This window comes from Tauraco erythrolophus, chromosome 4 (assembly GCF_009769465.1).
Source record: "Tauraco erythrolophus isolate bTauEry1 chromosome 4, bTauEry1.pri, whole genome shotgun sequence".
In the NCBI taxonomy this organism is placed as follows: Eukaryota; Metazoa; Chordata; class Aves; order Musophagiformes; family Musophagidae; genus Tauraco; species Tauraco erythrolophus.
The window spans coordinates 84,991,703-85,005,335 of record NC_141468.1 but is presented as its reverse complement, the minus strand read 5'-3'; the positions used below and the strand labels follow the sequence as shown (position 1 = coordinate 85,005,335).

The following is a 13,633-nucleotide window of genomic DNA, read 5'->3' as shown; positions in this document are numbered from 1 at the left end:
ATCTTTAAAACATATTCCCAATCTTCTCTCCCTCCTTCCCCCCTTGCAGCGCATGGGAATGAAGAATGCGGGTTGAGGTCAGTTCATCACACGTTGTTTCTGCTGCTCCTTCCTCCTCAGGGGGAGGACTCCTCACACTCTTCCTCTGCTCCAGCGTGGGGTCCCTCCCATGGGAGACAGTCCTCCATGAACTTCTCCAACCTGAGTCCTTCTCACAGGCTGCAGTTCTTCATGAACTGCTCCAGCATGAGTCCTTTCTATGGTGTGCAGTACTTAACAGACTGGCCAGTGGCAGGTCCATCTTGAAGTTGACTGGCATGGGCTCTATTGGACACAGGGGAAGCTTCTAGCAGCTTCTCCCAGAAGCCACCTCTGTAGCCCCTCTCCTACCAAAACCTGGCCATGCAAACCCAATACACATACACGTAATTTATTTTACTAGATGCTTACTGAAAACAGTAATGCTGTGGCTTCTGTTTCAACAAGCTATAGGGTGCAACTCTGCTGATAATTCTTTTTTCCAACTTCTTTACCCCGGAGTTGCAAGGTTTGATTATGCATGATGAAAACCTTTCTCCACGGGACCTCGAACGTAGCTGAAAGTACATGACTGGATAGCTCATTGCTCTAGAATCTCAGAGGACACAGGCAGGAGGACATAAAAGCCCAAATGATCTTTCAGTTGATGTGAATTCACAAAACTAGCATGCTTCAGACTGCTTGCTAAGGAATAAAACGGTAGAAAGCTGAAACAACTTGTTCTACTGTAAAAAGCAGGTAGGGGTTTCAAACCAACAAGCAAGAACACAGGAAAAACAATATAGTATCTATTTCACTTTTTCACTATTTCTCTTAAAATACTATTGCCCTTACACCACACACTAATGTTAAATGCAGAAATGTGAACACTGTTAGAATGTTAAAATTATATGACGCAAAAATACTTTGGTGGCCACAGAATAGGAACTCTGATACCAGTTAACCTAACAGAAATTGTGTGTGTGCCCCCACAAGCAGTTAAGCACCCACTCCCCTCAAACACCTAAAAGACAAATCCAAAAAGCCATCCACAAACTTGTTATTTTCAATAGAAATGGTGAAGAGATACTTCATATAATAGTCATACATGCAACTTGCTCCATGATTAATTCCTTGAATGAGAAAGGCTGAGTTGTACAGGGCTTTGCTAAGAACTGAAAACACTACTTGTCTTGTAAGATCGTTAAAAGTTCTTACATAGCTGTGACGTGAGCAAGACACAAACGCATAGTGATGAGACAAGGGCCATAAAAAGAATTTTGCAAAAATTTGGCACAAGGACATCTGCACAAAATGGTGCCCCTCAATGGTAATAAGAAAATCCAGTAAAAGGTTTGTCTGTCTTTATATACCACACAGCTTGGTGTCGTCAGCAAGCTTGCTGAGGGTGCACTCGATCCCACTGTCCATGTCACCAAAGGTATTAAACAGCACCGGTCTCAATACCGATCCCTGAGGAACACCACTCGTCACTGGTCTCCACTTGGACATCGAGCCGCTGATCGCAACTCTTTAGTGTGACCATCCAACCAATTCCTTATCCACCGAGTGCTCACTCCATCAAATCCATGTCTCTCCATTTTAAAGACAAGGATGTCGTGCAGGACACAAGGCAAAAAAAGTCATTGAGTATCTCAGCCTTCTCCATATCCCAGGTAACCAGGTTTCCCATTTCCTTCTGGAGAGGGCCCACATTTCCCTAGTCCTCCTTTTATCACTGTCTTACCTATAGAAGTTTTTCTTGTCACCCCTGATGTCCCTGGCCAGATTTAACTCTTATCAGGGCTTTAGCTTTCCTAGCCTGATCCCTGGTTGCTCGGACAATTGCTCCGTATTCCTCCCAGGCTACCTGTCCTTGCTTCCACCCTCTGTAGGCCTTCTTTTTGTGTCCTAGTTGGTCCAGGAGCTCCTTCTTCATTCAAGTAGGCCTCGTGGTGTTCTTACTGGACTTTTTCTTTGTTGGGATGCGCTGCTCCTGAGCTTGGAGGAGGTGATCCTTGAAGATTAACAAGCTCTCTTGGGCCCTTCTTCCTTCCAGGATTTTACCCCATGGTACTCTACCAAGCAGATCCCTGAAGAAGCCAAAGTCCACTCTCCTGAAGTCCAGGGTGTGAGCTTGCTGAGCACCCTCCTTGCCGCCCTAAGCATCTAGAACTCCGCCACATCATTGTCACTACAGCCAAGGCTGCCCCTCCTTGTTGGGGAGAACAAGGTCCAGCATAGCACCACTCCTTGTTGGTTCCTCTGCCACTTGGAGAAGGAGGTCATCATCAACACATTCCAGGAACCTCCAGGACTGCTTATGCCCTGTTGTGTTGTCCCAAGAGATATAATTTCAACTAAGCACAGGACAGTATCACATACTCTGCCCATAAGAAACTCAGAGCTTATCTTACTGACCTCAGTCAAGGACCAGAGATAACAGAGCCACATACTGCCTTCATTGAGAATAAGCTATGATGAGCTTCTAACTATCAAGACCAGCCTGGCATTTAAAAACATGAAGAGGAGCAGATCCAACACCCTCCACCTGTTTCTCTGTACTCTTATCAGTACCTGTCATGAAAAATATGACTCTTCTTCAGTGTCCATGGTCCTCCTCCATGATTTCAGCTGCCTTCCTTAAGGTAGGTGCGGTATATTTTTCCCTGTTTCCGTCTCAGCCACCTCTAACGTGTTGACTCAAGAACTGCACCATAATTCCAATATATTGTGGCTCACAGTTCTTCTCACGAGCTGTGGATACAGCGAGTTTCTGTCTTGCCTCTGGCACAATGTTACGGACGCCTTCTCAATATCTTAGCACATACGACTCTGTAGGTAGATTGGAGCCTTCGGAGATTTTCAAAGGATGCTTTTGACGACTCAAGTGATAGCAGTGGCTTCCTCCTGAAAAATTTCCATATCTGAAGTTGGCAGAGTGGACTCTGGGGACTCCATTCATGCGTTCATCAAGCAGCATATGGCTGGAAAGGCATCCAGACACTTTACTGCTTTGGAACAGCAAGCCTGTATCTGTTTGGCTGAAGTGAACAGCACTGCTTGTACGAGCACACAAACATCTGAATAAGAGTGAAACATGACTTCCGACTATCCCTCTGGAGAGGCTTATATGTGCCTCACATCCTCTAGCCCCTTCTCGGAATTCTCAAGTCTTTTCCTGCAACTCTGAGGCCCAGAGGAACTGCGAGGGTAAGGCACACACCACCCTTTTCATAAATTTCATCAAGTGGCACATTAAGCGAGGCGGTATTTGGGAACGCCCAGTGTAGCACACACCTTATATTGCTGTAATAACAAATTATTCTGTAACATCAAATTATTCTGTAATCTCTGCTTGCCTATGAGAGCACCTACTAATAATATAAACGACACAACTCCAAGAACGACATTTAACTCCTTTGAGAGGAAAGTAGTAAAAACAGTCCACAGTTGAAGACATCCCAGTCACATCTTGGCAGCATATCAAATTCAAGTCCACTTAAAAAAAAGCAAATTCACATCCACTTAAAAAAAAAAGCAAATTCATGTCCACTTAAAAAAAAATTATATGGAAGGAGAAGAAAAGAGGGTTTGAATCCTCCAAATTTCAGAATTAAAAAGAAGTTGTTTTTCCTAACTTCAGAACTCAGGTATGGGAAAAAGGGAATAATTCCAAAGATTATTCTTTAAGCTTAAAAAGGTGAAGAAAGATCCAAGCGTGAAAAGTATCCCATTCTTCTGCTAAATGCAGAAGGTTGTATCTCCAGCTGTTCCTATCACATCGGTTGTACAACCATCCAAGGACTGCTATAGTAGAACAAGATTAAATAGCCTGATAATAGAAAATAAATAAAAGACATTTTTGTGAACTTCTAGAAATTGAGTAAAAAAAGGTCAAAAAATAACATGCCAGAAGTCTATATTGAACAAAGTATTATTTTTATTTTAGTAGTGCAATTACATACTAGGTAATTTCCACTTGTGCAGAGACATGGTTTTTGACCTGAGAACATGAAAGCAACTACTACTATGGAAATGGAATAGATGGAATACACAGCATGTCACTAAAGGGATACTGGCACAACAGTGCCTGCTCTTTACATTGCACAGTGTTTCTCCAAATCAAAAATCCTTCTAAGCTTTTTTTCTTTAGAAATATCTGTATCTCCATTGTCTGAAGTGATGCTTTGCTCTTGGGCAAAGGAAATGTCCTACTTCTATCATCTTCAGTAATTCCACCGTGATTTGGATGACATCACCTGCTGAAAAACACCACCTCCCACCTCTTGACTCCACAGTAAGGACTCGATCATAGAGTCATAGAATGCTTTGGGTTGGAAGGGACCTCAAAGATCATCTAGTTCCAACCCCCCTGCCACGGGCAAGGATCTCAGCAACATGCCTACGATTCTAAAAAGCCTGAAAACAGGGCTACAGGCAGACTGAACACAGACCTAAGCGTGGCTGCTGAAGGAAGGTGGTGCATAGAAATCCTTCTTAATTGTGAAATACAGGTTACTTATCTTTCAGTGGCAGAATGGAGAAATATTAATATATCCTGTATCCAGATTATATTGTGGACACACACCACATAGACAAAGGAAAATGAATATTTTCATCTTCAAAACAGGACTTTGCACAATAATTGAAAGCATAGGGCCACACACAGATATCAGGATGAGAAAAATACAAAACTAATCCTTCATTTCTTGCAAGCTACCCATTCTGATACAGCAATAAAGCATTATTCCTTTGTTCTACTTTCACACAGAAAGAACTTTCACATGTAACTGATATTGTTCCATAACAGATTAATAAACTTAATTAATTAAACTGTGGGAACCACAGCATCTTAACCAGCATCTTCTTACTTTTGAATGCAACGTCAATTTTATGAGCCACCCCTTATTATAATATCTATGTTTTTAATGTTTTTAAATGTTCACTGATTCTTTTATTTTACAAAAGATAATAAAAAAGGGGAAAAAAGCAACTTGTTCCCAAGTTATGTGCAACATGCATGCTTTTCACTGTTAATTATTACTACTATTGAAAATATGTACCATATTTCTTCTTCAGTTTAGCCCATGGGAACTTCTAGCCACCAGGTATCGTCACAACGTTGTCAAGAATATTGAAGAATGCTCTATTATCTGATTTTTCTTCCAAGTTTTATGTTTAACACCCCATTATTACAAGCCAGTAGAGTTTCTACAATTCTTTGACATAAACAAGAAAAGCTTTAAGTGGAGGGACACCTTATTACCTGTTTGGCACTAGTGCTACCAGTACAGGTATATCATGTCCACTTTGTGTGTCTACAATTTAAAAATTAATATATTGATATATTGAAAAAATTCAAAGAATGACTGCAAGAGCACAATTTGTCTTTAGGAAAAAAAAAATCAAAACAAAAATCACAGAGCAAATCAATCACAACTTTACAGTACCTTCACAGGCAACAAAAATTCAAACTGGGTTGTTCTGTCCAAAAAAAAAAAAGATTCAATAACTGGAAACTGAAGGCTATTTCTATAGTCGAAAATTTTAAACAGCATGGTCACCTTAACCAGAGTTGGGGCTGGTACTTCATCACCACCAATTTTTAATTAAGAATAGCTGTTACCTTTTTTTTTTAAAAAAAAAATCTACTTAAAAAAAATATATAAACTAAAGGTATGCAACATATTACATCTGCCAAGTAGGTCTTCAAGGTAGCCCAGTACCTCATGAGAAACAATACTATAATTTTCTGGTCAGCATAATTACATGGAACAGCTGATCAAATGTACTAAGAACACTGAATATGTAAAGAATAGCTGTGATAAAGTGATTTTAATGTACCATAAAGAACGACGAATTCCGTGTGTTTTTTCCTTGACCAAAAAAAAGCCAAGATAATTGAAAATTAGAGAATATATTTTAGAAATGAAGGAGTCCTCAATACTAAGCAGTTATCAGCACTGTGTCTTAAAAATATTAATAAATTATACACCTGTGCATAATAAAGGGAGGAATCTAATTAGAATCTTTTCTTCCTTCATAACCTGGCCATACTATTTACAGTTATTCCCACAGTTATTCCTGCCTCTGATTTTGCACGGGATTTGGAATGTGAAGGTGCACTTTTAAGCGATGATGTTTTTATAACGGAGTAGGCTGTATGCTTAAAAATACAGCAACTTATCTTTCAGCAGCACCAGGAGATAAGCATTTTCCAAAGCAAAATTTCCTGCGGAACCTACACAATCAGGCAGCACGTATCACACATAGAATAAAAAAAAAAAAAAGCTCTTTCATACATTAATTTCCTTTTTAAAAATTCGACAAAAATATGATGTGCAATTAAAAACACAGCTGTAATTCTGATTTTTTTTATCTTAACTGGCCAACCCATGTCTTCATATGATCAAATATGATGTTCTGTGTAGGATCTTTGCATCATTCAGTGCACTGGATAGTTTTAGTTAACTGAAAATATTTGGTTTCATTCTCCAACATGTAGTCCAGGCCTTACTAAGTGAATGTTACACCTTTTGTACTTAAAGTTTAATTTCCCGGACGGCTTTTCTGCCAACCTTTCATGTCTAAATCTTTGAAAGATTTTAACAACCTAGTTCCAATGAATTACAATTAAATGCAAATGTTACAACCAAAGGAAAATTTCATGAGCATCCATCAGTTCAGTAGTAATTATCATTGTTAATTTTAGAAGTTCCTTACGAGATCTGTAAGTTCAAACAGATCCATAATTGTGTAGAAGGACAAATCATACCTGGCTAACCCGATTTTCTTCTACAATGAAGTAACTAGTAGTGTGGGTAAGTAGTGAGTAGCAGGCATTGCATGTCTTAAGGCCTTCGACATGGCCTCCAAAGATCACTGTAGCCAAATTGGTGAGATACAGACTGGATAAGTGGTTAACAAGGAAAATTAGCTGGACTGTCAGGCTCCAAGGATGATGATCAGCAGTATGGAGTCCAACGGGTAGCTGCTTACTATTGACAATCCTCAGAGGAGGATACTGTGGCCGATACTATTCAGTGTCTTTATTAATGATCTGAACGATGGGACAGACAGCACTCTCAGCAAGTTTCCAGATTGTATGAAATTTGGGGGAGACATGAATTGGGAGTAAACAGTGTGCCCTTGCTATAAAAACAAAAATATTAAAAAAAAAAAAGCTAACTGCATCCCAGGCTGTATGTATTAGCAAGAGTATACAACTAGGAGAAGGGAAGCAGTTACTTCTCTCTCTGTGCAGGTCTTGCAAGACCACTGCTAGAGTACCGAGCCCAATTTTGGGCTCCCCATACCAGGAAGACAATAAAAAGCCAAAGAGAGTCCAACAGACAGCAACGAAGTTGGCTGGGGCTGGAACACACGACGTAAGAGGACGGAATGAGAGAAATGGGTTTGTTCATCTGAAAAGAAAAGAAGGCTTGGGGGCAACCTTCATGCTCTCTAGAACCATCTTATTGGAAGCTACAGAGACAACAGAGAAAAAAGTCTTTTCAGAAGCGCATAGTGGAAGGATGATAGGCAACAGGCAGAAGTTGCAGCACAGAAAACTCTGGCTCGTTTATACAGGAAAGATTTTTCCAGGAGAGCAGCCAAACACTGGACCAGATGCCCAGAGAGGCTGTGGAATCCCCATCACTTAAAACTGCCAATTTGAGCAGGAGGTTGCATGAAACAACCTCTGGGAGAGCCCTTCAACCTGCGTGACTCATTGATATAAGTATCTCTAACTGGGGATAGAAAGTGAATGGATAGTACTACAGTTGTTTAGTTCCATCAGGATTTTTGGGAGTATTTTTCAGAAAGTGCTCACTAACAGTAATTTTAACTTCTATTTCAGCAACACGTAAAACTGAACTGAAAATACAATGTATAATTCCAGTTGTGTATAAGTTATCGCATTAGTGTTAGAGTTTTGCTTCTAAAAATACATAATTATACAAGTTTGGAACCAATAATCATGGTAGTTCCTTCAGAAATTATTTCTGTATTTTTCCATTTGTCTTCTCCTGCATTTGCAACAAAATCAACATAATTCCCTAAAAAAATCAATTGGTCTTATTAATAAAGAGCATAATTTTGAAAATTCTGCTGAAAATTGCACAGACATCAATTATGGAGGGTGCCAGCTGCTTTAAAGCTCGGTTACCCATGGCTAAAGAAACTCATCCCTGTGTTCTGCAATTTTATGAATACATTCACCTGGTCATTTTGAAATCCAACCAAAACCTCAGGTATTAGGCCACACAAAAGTTCATTACAAAGGCACCACCTAAATTGAAAATTAAAACACAGTTTCCAGTTCATGTCTGTATTTCAATCAGCAAGAAATCCTCCAAAACTTCAGCATTAGAGTAAAAGCAGGAGATAAATATGAGAGTATCCGATTCAAACCATCCTATTAGTGTTATGTAGCAAGGAATTTTGTTGAAATCTGACTAAGGAAGTGTGAATTCTAAAGCTAAAGACAAGTCAGCTAAAATTAAAATCTCACTCATTTAGAACTTTATTTATACGTGTGCTATCCTTCATTTTTTCTTCCTTCCCTCTTATTTAAGGAGCAAAAGCACATATTTTCTACTTAAATTAGGTTCCAAATTGCTAATGGCATTTTCAATTTTCTTCCTTCTGCTGCAAAGTCTCACATTTGCAGAAACAAAATTCCACAAGTTTCACTTCTACTAAGTAGTCACGCAGGATAACATGAACATCTCCAAGCAAAGTAAACCTTAGGCTGAAATTTGTAAACAAAGCAGTAATAAATACTGTGGGATGAGTATCAACGCAGAAAAATCTTCTAATATAACAGAATATCAAAAGACATTGAAGTTTACGCATTTTAAACCTCTAATCCCCAGCCAGCTGTCTGCACTTCTAAAGTGTTTCACATGGTTTTAAAAATCCCATTTAAGGGGGATGGAGGTGCTGAAATGAACTAGGTAGAAATTTTGTCTTGGGTGAATAAATAGAAAAAAATAAATAGAATAAACAGGAAAAAATTCTCTTTGAAAATTAAGCAGCTCAATTAATTAAAAAAATATGTTTCAAGTAAGTACTTAATATACAACAGTAAATAAAAATAAATTTCTCTATAATTTTAGCTCCCTGTACTGAAAAAGGCATATGAATAAACCCATTGAAATTTAATGGATTATTTCACATTGATGAGATCATAACTGTAATACAGAGAAAATACCCTCACAGATGACTGCAATTCTGCTTTTTTCCATTCACTTAATTCCTACACATTATTAAATGATTATAGGAACTCCAGAAAAATCAGAAATTTGCTATACAAGAATCAAAAGGCATTTATGCTTTCTTTGTAGTCTGGAAAGACATGAAACAAATATATTGTTTTTCACCCTAATTTTTCAAGTTTCTAAGAAATATCAAGCTACCAACTTCTAAACTGAGGTTAACGATGAAAATAAGTCTTTTATATATTTGAACATTTTAAATTGGCATTCTTCTATACAGTGACACATAAGACATTCCAAACTACAACGGTATTAAAAAAAAGCAAAATGTATAAATAACAAATTATGCATGCTCTCAAGTTGCAACAGCTCGATTTCTCAATCTTTTTTCTACAAACTTTCTGCGTGTTTTAAAACTACTTCTAGAAATATCGAGTGATTCTAATAAAGACACAACTATTCACGTTATCTTCTTCCTGCTATCTTCTGAAACGTCAACGACACAGAAGCAGAAACTTTTTGTTTTAACTCATCAGAAAGATGTCCCTTAGTATGATGGTAGTAAAGAGTTCCAGTTACTGAATCAATCCATCTACTCCAGCAAACCAAAAATTCTCTCTAAAAGCGTGTCTTATTTATGTTGCAAAACCTTGGAACAGGACAGAAGTGTTCTTTGAGATAACTCTAATTGCTCCAATTAAAATTTCTAAATCCTTTTCTGAGCCTGGAGCAGAAGAGAGTAAGAATTTTAACACACGCATGGAAAAAGAATTTCTTTGCAAATCTTGTCACAGTTAATTAAAATCTGGTAGGACAGGGCAAACAACCTCTCTCTTCAGCGCTCCGACGGTACGTCTGCATGGCACATCCATCCTTCCTCACTAAGTTGCTTGCTCATAGTATCAAGTTCGAGAATCTAAAGCTAAGTCAAGTGTATGGATGTTGTAGCTGACAGAAATTTGGTGTCACTCCCTAGCATAAAGTCAGCAGTGTTTGATTCAAAATAGCTACAAACAGGGACCAGTTCTTGTACTAAGGCCATAGTAGATAACTGCAGTGCAGTTCACAAACAGGACTTTGTGCAGTTGCCATTTCAACAAACACTGAAGATGAAAAGAAATTGTAGCTTTTTCTGCCCCAGCCTCTTTCCTGAAGTCCATTGTAAATGAGTGCCCTTCTGAACGACCCATTTCAGTGACTGCTTTACATACAAAACCACTCTTTATCTGTTAAGCATTGCCTCCCCATCTCCTTAATTCAGTTTTGCACTCAGTTGTATTAAAAATCCATCTCATTTGAATGAATCAAATATAAAAAAAACAACAACAAGAAAAAACCAAACAAACCACCCTGTAATTCAGTACCAAATGTCGCTTTAGACACACAAAGTGCAAAGCTACTGTTTGTTCTTTCCTTGTTCCGTACCACTGTAACATGCAAACCTCAAACCTAAAACCGACTCCTGAAGAAATCTTCTAGATAAATAGTTTTCTTTCTGTTTCCAAATAAAAGGCTGTAGTCAGCCATCCATCCCAGACCTAGCTTCATAGTTCAGGGAATAACTGTCTAATTTCTACCAAATCAAATGGCTGTTTCATTCTTTATGATGAACTATGCCATCATTCTATGACATCGATATTTCCATGAGCGCCTTGCCCCACCTTCAATGCCTGCTTAGCCTCAAAGTCAGAGCCAACCACTCCCTTTCCCAAGGGAATGCTATAGCTACATCATCACAGTTTAACTTGGAAACTTGCTTCTGACCTCCTGCTGAAGGTCCATCACAAGACACCTGCAGGACTTAGACATCCTGTGTTATAAATATGCGGAAAAAGTGTTACGAAGGAAGAACTAGTTCTATGCATGACTTCTGCTGCATCTTTTCAGGAAAAGGCAAAGGTTAGGGCTAGATATATTGTCAGGATTCTGAATATATATTATACAGGGCACACTGGGATTTACGGATTCATAGCTGCGTCGGGAAGATACCAATAAGTGCACTGGCCAATGAAAAAAGAAGTGAATACATTCAGGAACTTCCCTTCACACATCCTCCTTAGTTCTTATGATTTGAGACATCAAAGGGCATCCACACCAGGGCAGGGGAGATGCAGATATGTCAGTATACCCTGGAGACTCCAGTTAGTATATGCCATAGCCCTGCTGAGAACAAAGATATATTTGGCTTGCAGAGTATGTACGTCCAGCAGCAGCCCAGAGACAAACAGATCATCAGATCAACTACTGTTGTAAAATCTGTGCTGATGTCCCTTGTGAAGGAGTAAGAAAATGGGAAAACACTGCCAAAGTTGATGGCAAATATCTGAAAACAATACACAATGAGCAGCTTCTTTCTGTTCCCCCTGGGTAGAAACAATACAGATAGTTTTGGTTTTATCCTTTCTTCTAGGCAGACCAGAAATTTGGCCTTCACTTTTTCTTCCAAAAACTCCCAAGATCTTGCACTCTTTATTAACTGTATGTGTATGATTTCAGTTCTTTCTTCAGATACATATTCCTAAAGACAGAGAGTAATGAAAATTAAAAAGAGAAAGGTTTGACCTAGTTGGTGTAAGAATGTTGCACTGTCCTTATGAATCACAGTTTGCCCATAGCACTCCAAGCATCTAGAACGCAAGACTCGGATACAATCACATCATATTCTGCCTGAAGTTGCACTGATACTTGGTGTATCTACTACTCTGTGTAGCTGAGAAAAACATATTTCTGCTCAGTGCATCTAGCATTCAGGGGGAGCAGGGAGGTCAGCAAAGAGGGCACAGCAAGCTTCGTTATTTTAGAGCTATGTGCTGTCACTGCCATCACTGATAATTCCGCAGCAGGTGAGTCTGGAACAATGAGGTGGCAGTTGATGTTACTTGGGAGCTATTCTGGAAACTGCAGGCCAGCTGCTGGATTTTGTCAAGTATTTCTTGCTGGTATGATAATAATCTTGTTTCTGAAAGTTAAGGCTAGAATACCAACAATAATATGAATAATTTTCAGTAAGACTTAAGAAGGGGTATTCAAAATAGCAGCCATCTTTTTATAAGCTACGAAGCTTGAGCTTGTTTTCTAGGGTAGAGGAATGTGATGCAGCCACATTGTCATTTGCTGAAGTCAGGGCATCCAGATCCACGTCTGTGTTCAGATGTTCAACGAGAAACGTAATTTTTCACAATTTTGTGTTAATGAGAGACTGCCCTCTCTATTAGTGACTTGTCAGATACATCCTATGTTGGATACAGGGTCTTTCCTATGGAGTTGTATGGAAAGATTGCTTGAGTTCCCCAGAATTCAGGACATTTGGGAAAAGTCCAAGAGAGGCAAATTGCTTATGGAGACATCTCTCACTATCTGCAGGAGAATCCACTCCATAACCTGGGTATGGGAGGCTGAGACAGTGCTCTGGGAGATGACCAAAAATATGCAATATCTTCTGCATGAGAAGCAGCATTGGACTTTTCAGCCTGGAAAATGAGATAACTTGGAAGGGATACGACAAATCTAAAATTGTGAGTGGCACAGGGTCTCAATAGTGATCACCTGTTCACTGTGTCTTCCAGTGCCAGAGCAAGAGGCTGTCAACAAAGCCACTGGGAGACAGGGTCAAACTCAAAAGAAATGAGTCAGGTTCTTCCTGCGACAGAGATTAAGCCTGTAGAACCACTGACCAAACGATGCTACAGCTGCAAAAGTCTACATGGACTCAAGAAGACACTGACCATGTACTCAGATGGCAGATCCATGGAGGATACTAAACTGACAAATCACAAAAAGCTCAAGAAAATCCTCCTCTGTAAATAACTGAGAAGACAGGAAGACATTACAGGGAAGTATCATGTTTGCCCTGTTCTTACCCTTTCCTGGATGTCTGCATATGGACATTATACGTTACAGAATGCTGGACTACAGGGATTGTTGGCCTGAACCCTTACAGCTATTTCTTGGTTATGATCTTATCAGAGCCACAAGTCCAGGCCAAGAATTTCCTTTCGTTAGGGAATTAGTGCAAACTTCAGTACAATCACAGTAATAGTGAAAGAAGAAATCAATGAATTCACGTTTTATCTTCAAAGTCAGACTGCTGGCCACTGCACCTGCACCGCCTGTCTGAGAAACCATCTGATGACCTTGAGTTTCAACATCATGCTTCGAATTACTTCAAATTTGAAAAACGGAGGGATACCTTTTTGCTTCAGGATGCAGGTCTTTATTATTAATCCCAGCAAAGACTTTTACTAGAAGTCTAACACACCTGTAAAGTCAGAAACAGTAGGAGTGGTTTCTGACATCTCAGAACTTGCTGTAGCTAAGATGGTCAAACCGCTATTAAAAGTTTTTCTCAGCTTTTCTAACACGTTAGAACATGAAGTATAAACGCTGCCTTC

General features: G+C 39.2%; 1 protein-coding gene across 9 annotated transcripts in view; it reads right to left on the bottom strand.

Moving 5' to 3' along the window:
* The window catches only part of ERC1 (ELKS/RAB6-interacting/CAST family member 1), a 278,996-nt gene that overhangs the window by 207,481 nt on the left and 57,882 nt on the right, over positions 1–13,633 (bottom strand). The gene's annotated exons all lie outside the window — the stretch shown is intronic.